We start from the raw sequence: 6,000 nt of genomic DNA, 5'->3' as shown, positions 1-6,000 counted from the left end.
CACTGACCAATAGGCCTTTTTATGCCACTATTTCATATATTTATTTGTTGAATGTTTGATAAATGCAGTAGAATATCGGGATATGGATGAATATCTGCATCTGAAGGGTAAGGGAGACATATTAAAGATTAATCTGGTTCTAGTGTTTGTTCTACATTCACATATGTCATTAATGTCACTATTTTTGTGCAGTTCATTATTTTCTTCATTTTCATTCATTTTGTTCCTCATTTTCTTCCTTTTTTTGCATTTCTATTCATTTTGTTCATTATTTTAATTTTTATTTATTTATTTTTAACATTTTTTGTGTTAATTTCTGTTATTTTTGTTCATTATTTCCTTAATTTTTGTGCCATTTGTTCTTTATTATATTTATTTTTCAATTTTTGTTCATTTGTATTCATTTTGCTCATTATTTTGTTCACTTCCATTCATTTTGTCTATTATTTTCTTAATTCTTATTATTTTATGGTTCATGTCTGTTCATTTTATTCATTACTTTCTTCATTTTTGTGCCTCCTGTTCAATATTTTCATCATCTTTTTCATTTTTGTTCATTTTTCTTCATTTTCATTTCATCTTCATCTTAATTCATATTGCTCCTTATTTTCTTCATTTTCATTAGTTTGTTAATTTGTATTCATTTTGTTCATTATCTTCATTTTTTATTCATTTTGTTGCTTATTTTCTTCATTTATTTTCATTGTCTTCGTTGGTTTCTCCATTTTTATCCATTTTGCTCATTATTTTCTTCATTTTTTAAATTATTTTTGTTCATTTCTATTCATTTTGTTCATTATTATCTACATTTGTTATTCATTTTGTTCATTATTTTCTTCATTTTTAGTATTTTCTACAGGCCGTCCACACGGCTCCGTTAGTGGAAAGTGACAGAAAGTAGCATGATTAGAGCTAAAGGGGGCGTTCGGAGCACAAGGGCATCTTTATACTTATGACCACGTCCGAAAAGAGCAAGAACCAGAAAGTCGGACTTCACAGAGACCGTAAAGAGTCTGAATAATGCAGCGGGCGACCCTCCCAAAGAAAGCAACACGGTCATTTTTAAGAAACATGAGCGCATCACAGAGCCGGGCCATACTGCGCCGGCTGTCTGGAGAAACACTGGGTCTTTATCACTTCAAAGGCTGACATCCCTCCGGCGTCTCGGGGAAGCCGTGACTGGCACTCGTACAGCCCTCTTTCTGCTGCATTTGTCCAATCTTAGAAAGCCCAGAGTCAGGAAACACAAGGTCTTTTCAAAGTTAGTCAACAGGCCTTTGAAGCACAGCCAACGGAGTCAGCAACCCAGCGACAAGGTGCCGAGCCATTATCATTCAATAGACAGCCGGGATTTTGCATATTTAACAGGAAATTTCACTTTGCTTTTTTGACACGGGGCATTATGCATCCTCTGTACATAAAATCCATCAGCACCTTGCCAATTTTGTTTGTGCTTTTTCCCATTTCACTAGGGAAATGTGTTTCTCTTGCAATGCACACTACATTCAAAACATGCACTGGAATTAAATTATATGTCTGTTTGGACAAACAAATTGGACCAAAGGTTCAAGGTAAACCGTTTTGCACTTTTATTCCTTTATTTTCTCAGCTCATTTGTTTTACTGCTGATACAACCTTGTGCCTTAACAGTGACGTGTGTTATCTTTACTTGTTTATGGAATAATAACAGTTGAAAAACACCACGTTTAGATGTGTTTTTACAGAGCAGACCTTAATATAACAGTTGGGTTTTGAAGGAAAGTGGTTTCCTAAACAATACTGATACTGGAGATTCATTACAAACATATGGCCTTCCATTAAACAGCAACAGAAACACTCACACTACAGGTTAATAAATATACTGACAATGTTATGGTGATACATGATGTTATTTAACCATTAAAACTACATATATTATGGATGTTCCAGTCAAATAAAAATCAAGTTTAGTGTTTTCTTCATTTTTGCTAAATTTATTGATTGTTTTTTGTTCATTGCTTTTCATTTTGTTCATTATTTTCTTCATTTTAGTGCAGTTTGTTCATCATTTTGTTCACTTTTGTCCAGTTCGTTCATTATTTTGTTCATTTTTGTTGAGTGTTTTCAATTGTGTCAGCTATTTTCTTCAAGTTTGTGCAGGTTATTCAATATCTTATTTCTGTCCAGTTTATTAATTATTTTGTTCATTTATGACAAGTTTGTTCATTACTTTGTTAGTTGTTTTCTGCTTTGTTCATCATTTTCTTCAATTTTGTGCAGTTTGTTAATTCTCAGTGATTCAGTTTTGTTCATTTTTTTGTAGCTTTCTTTAGTTTTTTTTATCTATTTGTCAAATGTTTTGCTCATTTTTTTATTTTTTATTTTTTGCTTGTTTCTGATCATTTTGATCAGTGTGTTTGGTTAATTTTGGATCACTTTGTCATTGTTTGTTCATTAATTTGCTGATTTTTATCCATTTTTCTTGAGCTTTTGGTTGGCTGGTTTGATTTTGTTGAGCTGATTTGGTTTGCTTATCATCTTCATTATTATTACATTTTCTTACTGTCTTTATTTTCAGCATCAGAAGAAGGCGTGTGAAGTTGATCTTAGAATCAGGAATCAGGTCTGATCAATACTTTTTCTAACTGATCGTGACCACTGAATACACCAACTACAAGTGAATACTTTGTGGAATACAGACTTCAGGTAAATCAGGAAAATGCTGAACTGAAGAAAAACACACTGAGGGAAACTTTTAAGGACAGAGCAGTTTTACTCTATTGCTGCACTAAACACAAGTGTGATTTTTATTTGTAGTGACAGTGAATGTTAAAATTAAGCCATTACACATCTATTCTGAGGTGGAATTGTGATTATATTACTTAGTTTGTTTACTCAGATGTGTTGTTCAAATATAAATAAAATCCAAAGCATTAAGTAGAATGTATTACTGTTTCTGATTCTCGTGGGTTTTTCTTTTCATTTCATCTTTCAGATTCAGTTTAACTTTACACTATGGGCATTTGCCCAAGTGATTCTGTTTGTAAAACTTGACTACTTTTTGTTAAGTCTTTATTTAGTTTGAGTTTTCAGGTATTATGAGAAATGCCTTGATTTATAGAAGCTGCAAAGGTCAGATGTAAGAATGTGTGATATCAAATATGATTTGTTTTGTTTATTAAAGGGCCCGTGTTGCATAAAGTTATTTTATTCTTGTACATCAAGAACCATTAACACTGAGGGGAAACAGTGGTTTTACCTGCAGTTCTGTTTCCTTTTACTTAGTTTTTCCATCACTTGTAGTTTTTCTGCTTTTTTTATTTCAGTTAGTAAAATTTATACTTTTGTCAGTCTCTCAACTATAAAACCTCTAAAAAGTGAAGTATTTTTGTTTGTTTACTCTGTTGTTTTGTCAGTGAAAAATAGAAAAAAAAAACACACACACATAAAAGAACAACTTGAAAGCAGGATTTTTTTTTCTTAAGGCAATGCAGAGCTATTGAACTGTCAGCATAAACACTGGATTGATTTCAATAACTTGAATGTAGCTTAAGTGTGCAATTGTATTATTGGGAAAAATACAAGTTTTGGTGTGGACTCGGTATTGGCACATATTCAATATTTTCCAACCGATTGTATGTTTTTGAGTAAAATCTCATTAATGTAAAAGCCGTTGTTTTAATCCTGTCTTCACGTGCTATGGGAATTACGATAAATACTAGTTACGAACTCAAAAATTGCACGTGAACGCCCCCTCACGTTTCCACTGGAGAACTGGGAGCAAATTTTTTATATATGAGCTACTGAGATGAAAATAACCTTAGACCTTTTCAACATGGTGGAGAGCAATGAGGGATTCATGGCAAATGTACAACAATGCTTTTCGTTACGGAATTATGCTATGAAGCTAGCGTTTTATTAACATTCTGCTACTGCTAGCTGATGATTTTTCACATTTATAGTATACAAACTTTGCAAAACAAAACAAACAAAAAAAAAAATGCTGTAGCAGATGAATGAACATGTCCAAAACTGTTTTACCCAAGTAGCAGGTCATGACAAATTGTGTGTTGGCCATTTTTCATTAGGCTATGACAACAAAAGCCCTTGAACACAACGCACATGTAATTTGGAATTCACAAGTGGAAAAGCTCATCTACCCGATAGCATGTGAAGGCAGCATAAGTACAGGGTGGGTTAGCCAGCAGGCTACATGTGATAACCATGTGAGTGTCTCAGATTGAAAGGAACAACTCGGGGCTTCTCTGCTGGGATGAACGTGAGATGAACAGAAGTAAAGACTGAAGATCTGACAATACCACTGTGGGCATGGGGAATCTCCATTTAAGAGTCATTCATTACTTTTAAGTGCTCAGCAGAATCCCAACAGCCAACCCACTTCTGGCATTTCATATTTGGCACCGTGTCGTCTCTGCGGCGTCTCTGTGAGCTTTGGCGTCCCTCGGCGGTCCAGCAGTTACAGTAATAGCCGCCTTGTGGTCCATTGGGATTTGCTCTGATGACCCAACTTGAGCGCATCCATTCCTAATGAGCGGCAGCCGACGGCCGTCTCCTCCTGTGGGCTGTCAGCTGTCAGTCCCCTGGTACGAGGAAGGAGGGGGGAGCACCCAGCAACCCCTCGGCCCCCCAGAAGGGCATCTTCACAGGCCGGGGTCCCACGGCGAGCTGCTAATGATCCATATGATGGCCTGGGCCAGCCATTGTTTGGGCTACATTACCCAGAGAGGGACAAACAATCGTTCGTAGTGTCACTTGATAATGGCCCAAAAAGCAAATCTCACAGACCTTCATTCTTCACAAGGGTAATTAATTCGCCGCTGTGCTGGGATGCTTCGCCTCTTCCAGCCCCACTCATGCTGCCCCCACTATACTCTCCCAAAGATTTCCAATTGTTTTGTAGACAATGGTTTCAGAAGGCAGTAAAAGACCATTGATCTGAGGGTTATTTGCAAATACCCGTCTCCATACAGAGAAATGCATCTTACTGTGTTGCGTTAAGCAATTCCACATTTTAATGGGTGGACTATTGATGGTTGATGCCAAAAGAGTATAGTATCGACGCGCTCAAACACATCCACAATGAGGTCTGGAGGGGATAGCACCAACTCAGCACAATAAATAAAGAAAGGGGCATCAAACTGAAGAGGGGGGGGGATTGCACATCGTTGCAGAGCCTTCATAAAAAAGTTACTATAATGTGTGTCATGATTGACTTTTATGATCAATGCTGCTGTACAAGTCCACAGCAGCACAGCTCCCAATAAGCAAGTCAGATCCATACTTCTCAGGCTGGACTATGCAGTAATTACAGTTGCCGATTAGCTACATGTGCATTATTGGATGTAATTAGGTGTTGATTAAAATTGTAACATTACTTGCAACAGCTCCAATGAGAGTAATAATAGCAAGGCCAAAGATTGGACCTATATCTGCATTGATCATTTAAAGGAAAATAAATAAATATATAAATAAATAACTATGCAGGGTACACGGCAAACATCATTTGCTCCACCTGTTTCTGTATTAACAATAAACCTCACGCACTGAGAGAAATGAATGATCTTTCGACGAAATAGAGACAGCACAAGACAAGACAAATGTCTGTGCTTACATCAAATGTTCCCAGATACGAAACAATCCAACCACACCAATAAAGCAATCAATGCTAACCTAATCTCTGCAGCCTCAGCGGCACTTGCTTGCCATTTCTTAGCCCCAAAATGAAGAGGAAAAGAGAGCCTGAAAGGCATAAATAAATAAACCTCAAACCACTCGTGTTCTATTGCTGCCACTAAGGACGGAGGAGCACAAACAGCCATCACACATCTACAGTATATAAAGCTCATTTCGGATAGGAGCTCGGCTTTATTCAAGCGCAGAGGTGAATTACAAACACAGTCACTCTCAAATTTGGTTAAAGGAGAGGGAGAGAGAAAGGAGGAAGGAGGCTGAGGATGAGTCATCTCTGCCGGTCTGGTTGCCCACACTCCTCGTGCCGAC

The 6,000-nt window shown here is 36.8% G+C and overlaps 1 protein-coding gene across 1 annotated transcript in view; it reads right to left on the bottom strand.

Annotated features, from left to right (window-relative positions):
- The window catches only part of LOC115423903 (RNA binding protein fox-1 homolog 3-like), a 716,495-nt gene that overhangs the window by 336,244 nt on the left and 374,251 nt on the right, over positions 1–6,000 (bottom strand). The gene's annotated exons all lie outside the window — the stretch shown is intronic.

Source organism: Sphaeramia orbicularis, chromosome 8 (assembly GCF_902148855.1).
Source record: "Sphaeramia orbicularis chromosome 8, fSphaOr1.1, whole genome shotgun sequence".
Lineage (NCBI taxonomy): Eukaryota > Metazoa > Chordata > Actinopteri > Kurtiformes > Apogonidae > Sphaeramia > Sphaeramia orbicularis.
The sequence above is the reverse complement of the archived record's forward strand: the minus strand, read 5'-3'. Positions and strand labels throughout refer to the sequence as shown.